At 41.9% G+C, this 15,997-nt stretch overlaps 1 protein-coding gene across 3 annotated transcripts in view; it reads right to left on the reverse strand.

The window, feature by feature from the left end:
* Positions 1–15,997, reverse strand: part of LOC103755782 (sodium channel protein type 5 subunit alpha) — a 205,952-nt gene that overhangs the window by 70,221 nt on the left and 119,734 nt on the right. The gene's annotated exons all lie outside the window — the stretch shown is intronic.

The following is a 15,997-nucleotide window of genomic DNA, read 5'->3' on the forward strand; positions in this document are numbered from 1 at the left end:
TACATAGTGACCTGGATATGTTCAAAAAGTGGGTCTGTGAGAACATCACTGCAGCTTTTCAGTGCTTAAAGGGGGCTCTACAAGAGAGATGGGGACAAACTTTTTAATAGGATTGTTGCAGTAGGACAAGGGAAATGGCCTTAAACTAAAAGAGGGTAGTCTCTTGCTAGATATAAGGAAGAAAATTCTTAAGATGAGGATGGTGAGGCACTGGCACAGGTTTCCCAGAGAGGTGGTGGATGCTCCATCCCTGGAAATATTCAAGGTCAGGTTGGACTGGGCTCAGAGCAACCTGATCTAGTTAAAAATGTCCCTATTCACCGCAGAGGGTTGGACTAGCTGACCTTTAAAGGTCCCTTCCAACCCAAACTATTCTATGATTTTATGATAATTATATACATAGGCATGGCACTTAAACCAAATAGTACAGTTGGAAACATTTCTAACATTTGTATGCATTTTCACAGACATTCTTGTTTTAAATATCCTCTGGGCCACGAAGAAAATGTATTGTGACTGTGAATAAACACCTAAGAGGTCAAGCAGCTTCAAAAACTTTTCCCTCCAGGCTAAAACAAGCCATCACAATCAGACTACTGTATCTAAATATGAGCAGGGCTCACTCCCAAAGCAGGTTTGGTCCTGAAAATGCTGTTACTAGTCATGAAAAAACTATGTGAAGATTTTCACAGGTGTATGAGAAGATCCAAACTGAACTGGAGACTTAGATTCCTCCTGTTCTTGCAACTTAGAACTGCCTACCTTTGCTGGTAGTGCATGGCAAGATTAGACACAACTACACATCTGAGTGACATATTTGATGATTTAAATCTCTTTTTACACCCCCCCACCCCACATAAATAAAATTATATCCAATAAATAAAACCATCTTTTTCTAGAAGGCTGTTCCCAGTAACATCTCTCACAGGCTGATCACCAGTTGCTGTATACTGGAGGTTACACCTGCTTGTGGTCTGAGAAGGAATGAATTGCAGCTTTTGTGCTGGATTCACAAAGACAAGAAGTTCACACTGGAGGTAGATGCCTGGGATGACAAGAATGGAACAAAAGTGACTCAAACCAATATCAGCTAAAATATATTTAACCCAAATAAACTGGGATCAAATTGCCTGGTATCAACTCTGATGCCTGTACAAGGGGGGTGGTTGCCAGCTCTGTGGTACAACGAAGGAGAGATCAGTGCTGCAGCACTTCTGACATTTATAGCAATAAAATTGACTTTGTGAAGATATTTTATCTATGATCTCTTAATGCTACCTGACTTCTCTCTTTCTGATAGTATTTTAAACGGATAAATCCCGCTAGGCCAAAATAAACAATATAAAAAGTACTTCTATTTAACTGGACCTTACCAAAACACCACAATCTATTGCTATTCTCCCCCCACCTGTTCTCTCTTATTTCAAATATTCAGAATATGTGAGATGGAACTCTGAAAACCTGGTCTTAATCACTCTGATGACACTGCATTTGAAGTGCCCTGTCAATATTGTGAGGTACCCTTTGCAATCACCGTGATTACAAACAAAAGCAGTTGGTAGCACAGCAGTTGCCCACGTCCATTATGAACCACTGAGTAAACCATCACTGTGCTGAGCACTGCCCTGCTCTGAAGTTAGGTGAGGTTAAAGCTAATTGTTCCTTAGCTGGTCCATCATACTGGAGTGTCAGTGACAGCTTGTGTGGGCCTCCTAATCACTGCAGTGGTCTGGTGTGAATCGATCTTTCATTTCATACCCCACTCGGACGCATCGCAAGTGATGTGAGAGGTAGTTGAAAACCAGAGTATTGGATATACAGCCAAGCAGGTGGGAGCCCATCAGGGAAGGAGTCCCTGATAGAACCCCTCTAGCCATTTTCAACCAAGTTTGGTAGAAGGATGAGGTCTCAGAGACAATCACATTGCTAAAGGTGTCCTCAAAATAAGATGTGTGCAGAGAAGAGACATCAGCGCAGAAAGAGCTTGGAACAAACCACACAATGTGTCTCCTTCTTGGTGACAACCTATGGACATAGGAAAGAGCTGAAAGAAGGCAACAGAATAAAAATCTTCTGGACTTCATAGGTGCAACTCAGTTACCTTAGCAGAGGTGTCTGCTGATGTTTGAGGTTACCTGGGACACCTGCACCAGACCTACAGGATGCCTGTGTTCTTCTTAAGCTCCATCTACCACCCAACCAGGACACGATGAGATGTTGCAGCAGGCAACCAAATCACTCATCAAGGATGGCAGCTGCCTCCAGCCTCAGAAACTAAATCTTGAGAGTCTAACGAGACATCTAAGCCCCATTTCAATCAGTAGAAATTCATTGAGCAGACAGTGGAGACTGACCAAACACCGGTGACTGGGCCAGGGCTACATGGATTTGCCAACTGCCCCTGCCATGCCCAAGTCATCCTGAGGGAGCTGACCAACAGGACACACTGTTATGGGAGATCTGCGTCCAGCTGGAGGCCAGGATGGATACCTTAGAGTGTCCCCAGTGGTCCTAGACAAAACTGAGTCAAGCCCTAGGTCTCTGCAGATTAGTAGTAGCTCAGATGCCTTCTCCATACAGGAATACCTCCACGTAGGCACAGAGATTTTGTTAGCTGAAGCTGAATTTCATCCTGTACTTCATTAATTTTGCTGTTCACAGAAAAGCTTGTTTGAAATGCCTTGTTTTACTTTTCTGTATTTATTTCAGACATCAAACTACAGCTAGATAAGTTTATGTAGATACACCTGCAGGTATATATAATAGGTGGTAACACCCTTACATGGACTATAAAAGCAATGTTGTTTACTTACCAGAAGCACAGCTGACATTTTGCACAAAGAGCTATTTGCACTTCATGCTTTTAGCCAAAAATAAATCTCAAATATCATTCCCTCCTTCCTTTATGAGCAGGTAACCTCAGAGTTGCATTGCTGGGCATTCAAACAGAGTGAACTGCTGAATAAGCACTTCATGTTTACTTATTCTCCCCATTTCACTACACACTGCATTTTCCAGAAAAATATATGCCTAACCCATGACACACCACGTTTCCTGTAATAGGTTACTAATAATATCCAGTCCTCCTGGCTGCTAAGGCAATGCTTTCAGTTTGAGCAAAAGCAAGCTAAAGATTACCTCAGTTTTCAAAAGCAATGGCAGATTTGTCTGTCCATATGTATCCCCTTTTAAAAGAAATCTGCTTTCCAGTGACACAGAGCAGCCAGACTGTGAAAGTAGGTCACTTTTTTTGATCTTTGAGGTCAGGAATCAAGATGCACTCAAAGAAACCCCAATTCCTTTACTATAATTGTGTTAAGTGTTCAGTCTAATGACAATCCAGTATGCTTTTCAAAGCTTGTAGCTCTGGTTGTTCCACTATAAGGCACAATCAGATTAATCCAGGCTAATGTCAGGTGCTTCCCTGAGGTACTTAAACTGGAGGAGTTTTCCTAGGATGTCTGTAGACAATGGAGACAGTTTGGCACCCCAGGAGATGCTGAAGAACTGAACTATCTCTGGTGGTGCCTATCAAAGCCTAACTTAGTTTGGGTTTAGTATCTTAGAGCTAGATTAAAGCCAGAGAACTTATCAATGCAGGTCAATAACTAACATAAAATCACAGGGTATCTCAAATTGGAAGGACCCACCCACAGGAATGAGGCCACTCCCTCATTTCCCTTCCATTTTTTTATTTACCTTGATTCAGCAAAAATGAAGGGATATAAATCTTTGTGTATTTAACCTTCCATCTGTCATTCAGTCAGAGAGTGTGCAGCCCTAAAGCCCTCCTGCCCTCCTGTGAATTGATTCAGCACTGAATTCCCTACCCTGCACTCTCACTGTGTCACCCAGGAGGGGATTTGACACCGTGCTCAGTGCTGCACAGAATATAGGCTGAAAATCCACTGGGAAGTCTAAAGCCATTTCTTAGCAGACTGAAAATAATTCTGTATTTCATTTAGGTAGTAGTAAGAATGATGTTGCATCTGCACAGGTTGAGCGGCAGGGCTAAGCCATCTCCAAAGTGAGGACATCAAGTACTGGTCTTTTGTGCTGGCAGATCTTGTGTGAGCTCACACACACAGCTTCTCCTGCAGTGGGATCTGCCTTGATCACAGACTGTCCACAAAACAAGTGAGTTTGATTTTCAAACTCCTGATCTTGTCTGTGCATGAATTCTAAATGATCTTTCACGCTGAGCAGCAATTAAGGGCAGACTTTCTCATCTGCCCACACAACACAGGACAAATCAAAGGCTGGAATCAAAGATGGGATCATCTTCGCAGGGGGAGGCTCACAGAGTAGAGTAGTTCAGGAGCTGCTTTCAAGTGCACTTGTTTGCTTGTAAACCCACAGGACCCTTCAAAGAACACCAGTACCATTCTCTCTGCAGGAGACAGAGCATAGGAAGGACAGCTGAGGGCAGCTACAAGGGACCTTACATCACTTGAGGGTGCTTCCCTGTGGAGGAAGAATCTCCTAGGAGACAGTCAAACAGGTTTTTCTGTAGCAACAGGGCCCAGAGCAGAAGACATGCCCAACCAGTGAAATCCATCATGCAAAAAAGCAAGTCCTTAAACCAAATTGTAACCCTGTGGCAGCTCATTGTCACTGCTGTCACTCAGTGGCACAGGAAAGCCCAGACAGTGGAGCACACGAGCTACCTGCCAGGATCATAAACTACTTATCTAATACTTTTTTTGTGAATAAAACAGGACCTACAGACCTCAACATATGCAAATACACTTCCCTGGTAGTGCCTGGTAGACACAGATCAGTAAGAATCTCTTCAGGCACTCTCTGACCAGTGGAAAAATCTGATTTTCTTCCTTCCTGTTTGTTTTTGGATGGCAATGGAAATCTGCACCGTTCTTTGGTTAGCACAGATGGGAAAGATGCAGTTTTCTCTTTGGAGACTTTGATGACTTCTAGCAAGCCTAATACAATAGGTACCAGTTGTTATATTTTGTTCACTGTCACAAAATCCATGAAGCTGAAAAGAAAAACTGCTCAGAAAAGGGGCTTTCATTGCATCAAGTAAGTGTTAGATCTGAGATCTGCAGTAATAGGTCATGTAGTCAGTCTCTCTGCTACTGGAGGATTATTTGTTTCCTTGGAAGTGTATTTTCCAATCCTTTGAACACACTCATCCCAGGGCAAAGTTTACTAAGAGGGAGTACTCCTGCAAAAAGCAATTTACATGATCAGTTATTTTTTATATTCCCTTTTCTATTATTTCAGATATTTGTGTTGGATAAGAAGCTTATATCCTTCTAGCCCAGTTTTTCTTTATCCTGCAGTCAATCTCATAATCCCATTCTTCTGATATCTTACTTTCTTGCTGTCAAAATGATCATGATACCAAAAGACTGGCACAAGGTCCTTGTGGCCTGGGGCAGGTGGGGGAGAACACAGGATGGAGCAGCATCGATCTCCTTCATGTTTTTTTTTTGCCTGAGATCAGCTAGGAAAACACAGGGAAATAGGAATACGGATTTCCTCCCTTGCAGCCACACAACTTCCCCAGTGGACTGTGTTTGAGCCTACAAGCAGGCCAGCAGTTGCAGATGAGAGGTTTGTGGGGTGCTATAGTATCAGTTTGTTGCAACAGGAATTTTTTCTTATCAACTCTGTATAAACCTCTTTAGTGAAATAACTGGTTTGTCCGCTTAAATATAAGAAAATGAAATTTAATAGAAACTGTGCACCAAATACAGTCTATTTCCTATGCAAAATCTCTGAACTACTTTATGATGGTAATGAAAGTGGATGTTATCCCCAGGAAAGAAAAAAATGCAAGTAATATGGTAGGAATAATTTTTTCATATGCAAAAAAAAAGTGGTTATAATTTAAGTGATTTCATGTGAATGATTTCTATTTACCCTCAGAACAAAGAGAACAAGGCCTGGCTTTACCCCGAGCCCCAACTACTACATGCATTTCCCTGCCTGTGCTGAACAGTGCACAGAACAGAACATGCTTGGAATGCTCATCCTTGGGCATGGCTGGCACTCACACTGTCTTCAGGGGAGTTGAAGGCATCCAGGGTTCTCTCTATAGGCAGGCTGGGTCCAATCCATATGGGCAGAGGAGCCTGAGCCCAATGTGTCCCATCCTAAAGCTGACGGCTGCACACATGAGATGAAATTAAGGAATAAAAGTGCCTTTTCTCTCTGTTGAATGTGAATAATAGGTAGGGTGGCTGATACAGCCGTAGCTATCTTCAGGTAGACTCTAGGAACTGGGTGAGATGAATGTCTTCCCCATCCCATTAGGGCTTTTGTGGTATTTACCATAAGGCTGGGAGTTTTTCTGACTATTCTCCACTTCAGGTATTGACACTATGTTTCCCCCCATAACTGGTGGTCTCTTGTGCAGCTGTTTGTATTTAAGCTGTTCAGGGTAGAGAAGTGATGCTGGATGGCAGTTGTTGATGGGATGTGCATGGGTGGGGGAAATTGTCACCCAATATCTCATCTCAGAGGTTAAAGGGGTATCCATAATTTTTTGGGGCAGATTCCTCAGTGTTGTTCTCACCACTTTATACAGAAGAAAACTCCTTGGGTAATGGCAGGGTTGATTAAGCCCCTTAATTATACTTCACATCACCTTTGTGTCACAGAAGATATTTTTTTTGTCATTTTGAGCTACCATTCACCCCTCCACTCTTTCAGTGGAGATGTTAAAGCTGCACTAGCACTGGAGTACATTGGATTTGGCTCGGGTACCTCCTGTTGGGAGAGGGAGGCAGGCAAAGGGAACACCTCAACATTGCTATCAGCCTGACACAATGGACCACACGATGTAAATGCCTCTCAGGAAGGGAGGCTGAAGTGAGAGAGGAGGCTGGTGTATCCCCAGCTCCTGTCTCACAGGGACCAACCTTCAGTCTCTGCCTCTCCTCACCCTCAGCTTCTGCAGCACCCCAAAAGCTGGAAGAGCAAGGGGCCTATGTCCTTGCCACTTAAAACACAGTCCTTGAAACACAGATCTGAAGCAATGCATGACACTTCTTACCACAACCTGGTGGTTGCCTCATGCTGCTGAGTATTTTTCTTTTGTTACCCACTTATGTGAATAGAAATGTGCAGACAAGCTGTACCACTCCAAGTGCTGGTTAAGAACTAATGAACTGAATTTAGATTTCTCTTGTAGCTGCTGACTTTCAGTGGTATTCAAAATATGTCCCTTAGAAATATCAACAGATGAGTCTTTGGAAACCCAGTGTTTTCTGATACGAAATTCTTAGTCTCCAAGTGCTTTATGAGAGGAGGGTGAGATGGTGAGTGGAGGCAGATAAATTCTTTCCCCTACTAGAACCACAGCATAAAAACAAACATGTTCTTGCAGGTTTTTCATTAGATAGCAAAACAACACTAATTCACCAGCATTGCAAGAGCTCCCTCAGAGCTGCTATGGACTTCTCAAGCCACTGTCTAGACAGAAAAGAAACATGCTATCAGACAAGTCCAGTTGAACACTTCTCCCAGCAAAACCAGCTGTATTTGGGGTGTTAAAGGCTCAACACACCCCAAAAGCATTAGGGAAACTACAGAAAGTTTATTGATTCCAAGTTAAGAGACAATTACCTTTATGCTAAGTCAACACGTTTAGCTGTTGTGGCAGTGAGGATGTCAGGACGATTAGAGAGCAAGACAGACTGCACAGGTTTGGACTGACTCAACACACTTGAGGGTCTTTGCTGCTGCTGCTCCCTGTAAGGACTGATGACAGGTGAGAAACTCCTCTATTATCCCTGGAATATTTTCACTAGCTGTATGCAAACAAGACCTCATCAGCTGCTCTACCAATTATTATACAGTGACTAGACACAAGAAAAAATCCCTCTGATTTTGGAAGTTAAAGCTTTGTGGTTTTTACCTGAATTTACCCACTGAGAAGAGGACACCCAGTTGTGACCAAGGATTGTGCTGGTTCTGCACTCTGTCATCCAGAGGCCATTATGTCCTTTGGGTAATCAGGACTGGAGATCAAGGGAAAGAGGTGATTTCCATTCACACATGGAAGAAAATCTCTGGGGAAAGCTAAGCCACAGAGAACCAAAAGGATGAAAACCCATATGGAAACAGAATAATGGTGAAAGAAAACCAATGATAATGGCCACAGTAAGCAATGGCTTTCCTGGCAATATATTACACCATAACAAAATCAATGAAAGGGTAGGCCCAGAGACTCAAAAATTAAATCAGAGAGCCAAGAAATAATTAACATAAGCTTCGCCTTTTTTTTTTTTTAGGGAGAACACGATTTCCTTTAAAAATGTTACTTTCTGATCCATTTCCCAGGTTTAATATTATAATTTGAGTTCCATCACAAAATTACACTTTCCTATTAAGTGGAATGTGAAAAGGATAACTTTAGTGAAGGTGTAAGAGGGTTCTGATTTTATGCATTTTGCAAGTGCAAATTCCTCGGAGGGCAGAACAAAGCCACAGAGCTGCCTGCCAGCCAAGGAGGTTTAGCTTTCAGAAAAGCTACAAAATAGATTTCTACTAGTCATTTTGCATAGTATGAAATCTCCTGCCTTCACAGCACATGGCTGGGCTTGAGGCTTTCACATACCCCTGTTGGAGAAGACCCACAACTCAAAAGTGGGACAACCCTCCATATTTCATTAAAGAAATGGGGCAGGAGGGTTCAGCAGGAGTGGTGCCAGTTATGTATCCAAAATGAGAGCCAAGCTCTGCAAGGTGGGTGGGGCTGACACACACCTCTCACTGCCATCCTAAAGAGTGACCCTTCTCCTCTGCCATCGCCTGATCCCGGCTTAGTTGTGTTTAATTCTGCAAACTTCTTAGTGCTTCCTAAAGCCTCCAGGGAGATATCCCTGGGAAGGAAGGGAAGGAGGTGGGTGTCCTTTCTTCCTACAGGATAAAGCTGTGTTTTTCAGAGAAGCATTACTAGAAACATGAGAAAAGCACTTCATGGAGGACTGGTTACCAGCATCCTTGAAACCAAGGCTGTGCTCAAACACACGATCAAAGAAAGCTCTTCTTTCCAGGTGTGATGACCTCATCTTTGACTTCCTTCTTACATCAGGAAATACAAAAGTGCTTTGCTGATGTGGAAATTTGAAAATTAGGGGGTTTTATTAATTGTATTTTCTGCACCTGGCTGAAATCCCAGCAACTGGGGTTACCCACAACCATATTTAGTGGAAGATGAACATAAAATTGAGAAAACAAAGGAGAAAGTTGATGGTGTAAGTTGTCCATAAGAGCATTTTTATGAGTTTATGCTCACTGCCAGTCTGCTAGGGAGTAGGGAAGCACTGAGACCTAGGCAGCTAGTCCATTTTATGATCTAAAAATTGCATTTACAGTAGTAAGCAAAGGCAAGCCAAGGCTTGTTCCCCATCCCTGAGGGTAAGCAGCTGACTGCTCTTCCCCCAGGCAGGATTGCTCCCTGGCCACTGTGCCCAGCCAAGATTGTTCCCTGAAAGCCCAGGCATCAACTGGAATGGGGTGGCCAGGGAATGTGCCAGAGGAGGGGCACTCACAATGTTTGTTTTCATGCCTTAAGCCAGTTTATAGAGGCAGCCACCTGCCTGTGTTTTCAAACAGCAGGCATTTTGCACTTGCCAAACCTCCCAGAAATGGGATGGCATCACATCTAAATGTGGCAGACAAGAAAATTACAGGAGGGGAGAAGGGACATGGAAGACTTCCAGGAAGAAACCTCCATACAAAGGAGTTCGTAGCACAAGAAGCATGACAGTGCTCTTAGTTGTGCTGTTGCAATGAATTAGTCTACATGAGGGAGGCCAGGAAGAGAAGGGAACTCATGGTGGGGAGGAGGCTGCAAACAGAGGGGCAGGGGAATTAACTGCTAACAGAGCTGACAAAAATTGCCCATCCTGAAAAACATATGTAATTCCTCTTTTCATCTCCATGAAAATTCAGCATGGAAACTATCAAGTATACTTAAAACCAAGTCCTAAGATCAGTTAGCATGTACACTTTTTGTGAGAAAATACTACTATGACCTACAGATGGCAAAAATTGTCTTGGTCAAAAAATAAAACTACTTTTGCACTGAAATAATTACAAGAGTTTCAAACAGAGTAATTACAAGAAATAATTACAAGAAATAATTACAAGAGTTTCAGGACAGAGTCTTGGAATTTTTTTGTGCATTGGGAAGGGTGAAGTCAAGATACAGGAGGAGCTGGACCTTGCAGAAGATGACCTGAAACTCAGAAATCCAAAGCAATGTGAAAAGAGGAGATTTGCTAAAAGTGTGACACTAGGAAGACTACAGCAGAGATATGGGGCAATGTGAAAGAGAGAATAACTATAACCACCTTTCCTATGAATTCAGGTTAAGAGAGTTAAGGTAATTCATCTTGGAGAAAGAAGTCTCTGGGGAGAGCTTATAGCAGCTTGCAGCACCTAAAAGGGCTACAAGAGAGATGGAGAGGGACTTTTGCAAGGATGTGGAGCGACAGGACAAGGGAGGAGGGCTTTAAACTGGAAGAGAAGATATTCAGATAAGATAGAAGAAAGAAATTCTTCAGTGTGAGGGTGGTGAGGCACTGGAGAGGGTTTCTCAGAGAAGCTGTTACTGTCCCATCCCTGGGAGTGTTCAAGGCCAGATTGGACAGGGCTTTGTGCAACCTGGTCTAGTGGAAGGTGTCCCTGTCCATGGCAGGGTGGTTGAAACCAGATGATCTTTAAGGTCCCTTCCAACCCAAAACATTCTATGACAATCAAGGCCAGAACTGACCAAAAAGAAAGAAAATACATTTTAGGTAGAAGAAAATAAAAGGAAGGGGAGATCTGGATCACATTCAAGAAGAATTAATTTAAACAAGATTCTGGCTAAGGATGACCCAAACAATACAGGAAGAAGAAAAGTTAACACATGAATCTACAGTCAGGGAAATAGAACAAAAGGAACTTATGTAGCAGCAAAGAAATAAAAATGTTAAGAGGGACAAAAACCCAACAGGTCTGATTCTCCTTTCCTTTGCACTGTTTGCAGTAATACAAAATTGATGGAGTAGATCTGTATCTGCTGGAAATTTTCCTCAGCAAATGTGGGTCAGTGGGTTTATTGAATTTAGAGAAGTCTAACAGTAAGACCCAGACAAGTGGACTTTCAGGAACAGAAAGAAATATGGAAGAGTAGTAGGAGACCAAAGGATCCCCTTGACTGCAGGAATTTCTTACTGTTCAATAAGATCCCCAAAGGCAGGAAATTGGTATCTAATCCTGTGTACTACATTTAGTTTCCAAATGCATTCTTCAGCATATTTCCTTGGGAACCCACAGACCATGTTGCCACACATGTGCTAGGTGGAGAAATGCAGTTATAAATATGTATTGTTCATGGGAAAGATAAATTCCAGTATCTCTTGCTCAGAAGGCTAAGGATGTCATGACTAGCTGTTTGTTTCACATATTCTTTTCAACAAGATGTTTCTAGAGGTAACTGTTAGAATGCTCTACTCACTGCTTAGTTTTGGTGGGGAAGAATAATATTTTTAACTTTTATTTTAAAGTATAAGATGTTGAGGAGTAGTGAACAATGTATTAAATTTGTACCACCTGGTCCATTTTAACCTTAAAAACCTTGACTTTTCCTCAACACATGCTAGGAATAATTCTGTTGTCATTACCCTTTCAATGACATCCAGACAACACGTACTGTGACATTAATAAAAAGAGACACATTTAGTTGTACCTACCTTTGCACACTCTTGTCCAATTAAATTTGACTCAGTGTCTTCTAGATTTTTAAAAACTACCCACCTATTAGCAAGCTTAACCACTGACAAAACCCTACTTACACTGTGAACCAAGGACAAATGTAGAACAAAAAGTGGGCAGCGTTTTACCCTGTTGATGCCTACTATATCAACAGGGCTGTAGTTTTCAAAATAAAAATTCAGCTCCTGTTCAATTCCTGGATTACAAAGAAATCTCAAAAAGAATTCACTAGTATCTTCACAAATAAAATATAAATGTGAATATACATACATATATATATATATGGTGGATCATATTAAAAATTTTTCATCTTGTCAGCAGTTCATATAATGGAGTCAATGCTTAAACAATATTTTTAGAGAAAAATCTCTGATTTGGAAACACAATTAGAACAAAGGGCATGAGGGTTGTTTCCAAGCTCCAGGTTGACTGAACTAATATACTAGCATTCTTCTTCTTCCATATTTCCAAGTCATCTCACATCTAGGAAGGTTAATGGGAGATAGTTTTGTATTCCTGTATATATACCTACAGAAGAGCACTAGCATTATTACCAGATTTTATTTCTTTCTGATATATCCCAGCGACTCATTTATAGATCAAGAACAAATATTTATAATTCTACTGATTAAAATCTGCACCAAATGCCAAAATCTGGCACAGCCCACCAATGAATCTGCTTTGGATTATTGTTTTTGGGAATTCCTTATGTCACAGATGAAAAAAAAAAAAAAGCCTTAGTTCACCTTTTGTTTTCATCCTCCTTTGAGCTGCATCAGAAGCAAAAGCTTACTTCTGTATGCCAACTGTTTTGGGGATTTGGGCTATTTGTATTTTAAAAATCTATCTTTCTGTGAATGAATGTTGCAGGGAAAAAATTGGCAGATTTTAGTATATATTTGACAAGGACACCATATAGCACCTTGAAAACAGCAACTGAACACACTTGTCCCCTAAAACAAGATGCAAGCTCAGATTAGTCACCAAGTGCCAAGATTCAACTCTTCAGAAGAAACAGCTGAGCCTGTAGCAGGATACAGACACTCATAAATCTGAATTGACAGAAGGAAGCAGATCACTTTTTAGGAGTAGATTTTGAAGGTAGTTTGTCCTCCTGTCTATTCTCAGGTGCATTTCCCTCACATCTCTTGGGCAAAGCAGCCCTAAACCTCTCAGCTTTGAACAGACTCTACTTAATCTACCATACAATGACATTTTGGAAAACCAGCAGCCTTTGATGGTCCATCATAATTACAGTGAGGTTAATTTCCCCAGACTTTTTAGCATCAGCATCTGGTGTTACACATGATGGTGGGAAATATCTACTCAGTAAAATGAATTCTAGTTATTTATGTGCCTGCTGACAAATCATGCAATTTTTAAAGCCTGGAGTCTGAGGCAAAAGGTTTGCATTTCAAGCAACCCACGTGAGGATGAAGGCTTTCCATCTCTGCTGGGAGTCATCAGAGGCAACTGGACTGATTGATGGTTGGTGTCAGGATTTATCTTTTTGAAGCATCACATGATGCCATCTGTTTCTGGCGGACCTTTCACTACCCCTGAGGATGTTTAATACTTAAGTAGATACAGACAGATGTTTGCAAAAAAGCATCGACTACCTGAGTGCTCTGCTTCCCAGGCACTTCTCAAGAAAGGATGGATAATGGGAAATACAAATAGCTAAAGCTGCTTTGGGACTCATGGACTATGCAGGTAGCTGGCATGAGAAATATGAAGGGGGAAGCTGGGAAATGTTTTGGGGTTTAGTTGCTTCCCTCTGAGTTTCAAATTCTCCCATTTCACACCAAGTGTTCCCGCTCCCAGCCCTAAGTGTACATGAGTAGAAGCAAAAGGGACAGTAACATGCTGACAGTTGTTTTGACACTACTTTGTTTGTGTCCCCAGTTGTGCTTATTCATGTATTCTGGGCTGCTCTTCTGCAAAGTCACACGTGACCTGAGAAGGAAAATTCGCCTCCCTTATGTAAGTGTCCAAGTTGACGAGACAGGCTCAAACGACACTTCCACTCCTCACTAATGAACCCTTGGTCTCCCTGGCTTCTTCCGGACCCTCTAACTCTCCAGCCCCCATCTCCAGTATTTCCCAGCTCTCATTATGGCTCCTGCAGCTTTCTGATGAGTCCTGCTCCTCTGTGGTGCCCCACACGCCCTCCGCTCGCCGCTTTGCGGATTCTGTCCGCCCTGACGATGACTGTTACTGACATGCCTATTCCTGCCTGTTTATCTACAGGCCTTCTCAGCTGATGTAACCAAAACACAAATGCATATTTCCAGAATGTTGGGAACTGCTGAAAGAGCAGATAAGGTGAACAAGGGCACCCAGGACGTGAACACTGGGGTGTAGAGAGAGAGGAGGGAAGGAAGTGCTCCAGCAAGACTTGGGACAACCTGAACATCTCTGCAAATCTCCTATAGCTCCCCATTTCCTTGCAAAAAGCTGTTCTTCCACACCTTTTATGTAGTTGCATCTTATCCCCTGTTCCTTCCATTGTGCAGGAAGTGGAACTGGTGGACCCCAAGGAGAGGACCTGCCTGGTGGTAGAAGTGCAACATATAAAGCTGGAGGATGAAGACCTCTACTGTGGTTTGAAAATTAAAAAGCTAAGCCCTAAAATGCTGTAATTTGAGTTGTAATACCTTCTTACCAAACCTGCTTTCTTTTCCAGCAAGCAGATCTAACCTAGTATTTGCAATTAGAAGGTACACAATATTTTAGAATTCCACTTCATTTATATTAATTATCAGATGCAATACAAATACTACATTTCCCTCCAAGGGGATTAACCTTTATTCAGAAAGTGGATGTCTACAGTGGCCCCCGTGAATAAGAGCATGTTTGTCATTAAATGCAAAATAATTACTTGATTCAGGGCAGCAAGTCTCGCTGCAGCTTTTGAGTTAAGCATTTCCCTGGGGACAGACAGGAAAAACCACAAAAATGGGGCTTTGGTATTTTAGATTTGTACATAATCTGAAGATAAAATAAGGAGATAGCTGTAAAAGTGCTATCATTCATCATTGGAGTTCCATTTTCATTTGTTAATTGACACAGGCAACCTAAATGAATGAGGCCTCATTCCATTTGGGGTAAAACAACTCTCCATCACCCTCTAAAAAGTTTTATGGCCTTGAAACTCCCTAGTTTGATGCTTCATGCCTTTTAAAAGCGTTGGAGTTTTGATGTATCTTCCCTCAGTGACAGCCCTATCATGTCAGGCAGAAACACAAGCCTCCATCTGAAGATCACCTTTGACCATCCTAATACACTTTGTTTGTCTGAGCTCTTGAAATGTAATATTGTAATCCACTTTCACCTAGGCCTGTTAGAAGCTATTTTGCTATTACTTGTGATTTTACCACATGGGACAGTGATAGTTCTCTATACCCAGAGAAAATCTGACACATTACCATAAACCTCTTTCAAGCCCAGTATGGTCTGCTGAGAAATTTGCAGTGATGGAGATGTATCAACATTGGGCAAGACAGGAATTTATGGCTAGTGCTACGCTAATAAATTAAATGTGCTCAAGAACATTTTCTGGCACTGAGGATAAATGCAAAAGATCATCTTGCTCCCTAATATTAAACTTCTCCATACTCTGCACTGACCACAATTTTCAGCAGGGATAGTCCCTTGCCTGTGAATCTCCCATATGGTTGTCCAGTTGATGGATTCTCACACAGTGGGCTACCAGTTCTCCTTCACAGGTGGCCACATACACTCTCTCTTGTGTTCCTCAATTAGAGATCATGATGTTCATTTAGTAACAGTCTGTAATTAACTCTATGAAATGGTTTTATACAGAAGCAAAGCCCCCATGCTGAAGACTATGCAATGCAAACAGCAGCCCTGTCTTACATATTTATATGCTGTACATCACAGCTGCCTCTTTTATATGTTTTTTTGTTTGTTTTGCTTTGGTTTTTGTTCTGTTTTCTTGACCACACGCATTGAACTAAAGGGAACACTAGCAAACAAAGAAAAAAAAAGGTATTAGGGAGGCACATGGGACCCAGCTCCTCCTCTCTTCAAGGAACTGTCCTACATGGACTTGATGGAAAGGCATGTGGGGAGGGACAAACCCCTTCATTCCAAGAATGTGACCTTTTCATATTTCTGCATGTCTCAGTCACGGGCCAAATTATAACAGAAAAAACATCCATTAAGGCTTCCTGAGATGTGGAAGCAGAGTAAAAAGATGGGTTTCAGCTGCATCTGACTTTTTCAGAGAAAAGTTTTC

Source organism: Manacus vitellinus, unplaced genomic scaffold (genome assembly GCF_001715985.3).
Source record: "Manacus vitellinus isolate BGI_N305 unplaced genomic scaffold, ASM171598v3 scaffold_12_pilon, whole genome shotgun sequence".
Classification (NCBI taxonomy): domain Eukaryota; kingdom Metazoa; phylum Chordata; class Aves; order Passeriformes; family Pipridae; genus Manacus; species Manacus vitellinus.